The sequence below is a fragment of the Trachymyrmex cornetzi genome, unplaced genomic scaffold (assembly GCF_001594075.2).
Source record: "Trachymyrmex cornetzi isolate Tcor2-1 unplaced genomic scaffold, Tcor1.1 scaffold11, whole genome shotgun sequence".
NCBI classification, from domain to species: Eukaryota; Metazoa; Arthropoda; class Insecta; order Hymenoptera; family Formicidae; genus Trachymyrmex; species Trachymyrmex cornetzi.
Window position 1 is genome coordinate 2,391,180 of NW_017295653.1, and position 325 is coordinate 2,391,504.

Below are 325 nucleotides of genomic sequence, written 5' to 3' on the forward strand. Positions count from 1 at the left end.
TAAGATTTCAACTTATCAGAAACCGTATATTGTAACTGGTATCTGGTAGGTTAAAATCTTAATATCTATTCTTGTTCCTAAAATTTCCTCCATTGTGCGCAGGGCCTTACGCTTACGCAGGTTACGCTGCATGTGACGGCACCCTTAGGCTTAATCGATGAAGTTGGCCAATCAGCTAATTTCTTCATTTCCAGATAAGTTGGGGGTAACCTTATCCAGAAACGAGATATCCCCGTTGTACGCTGGAAGATATCTCTTGGATAAAATTATCTAAAGGTGAAAAAATCGGGCATTAGTCGTACAAGTTGGTTATTGGTGGGTGGCA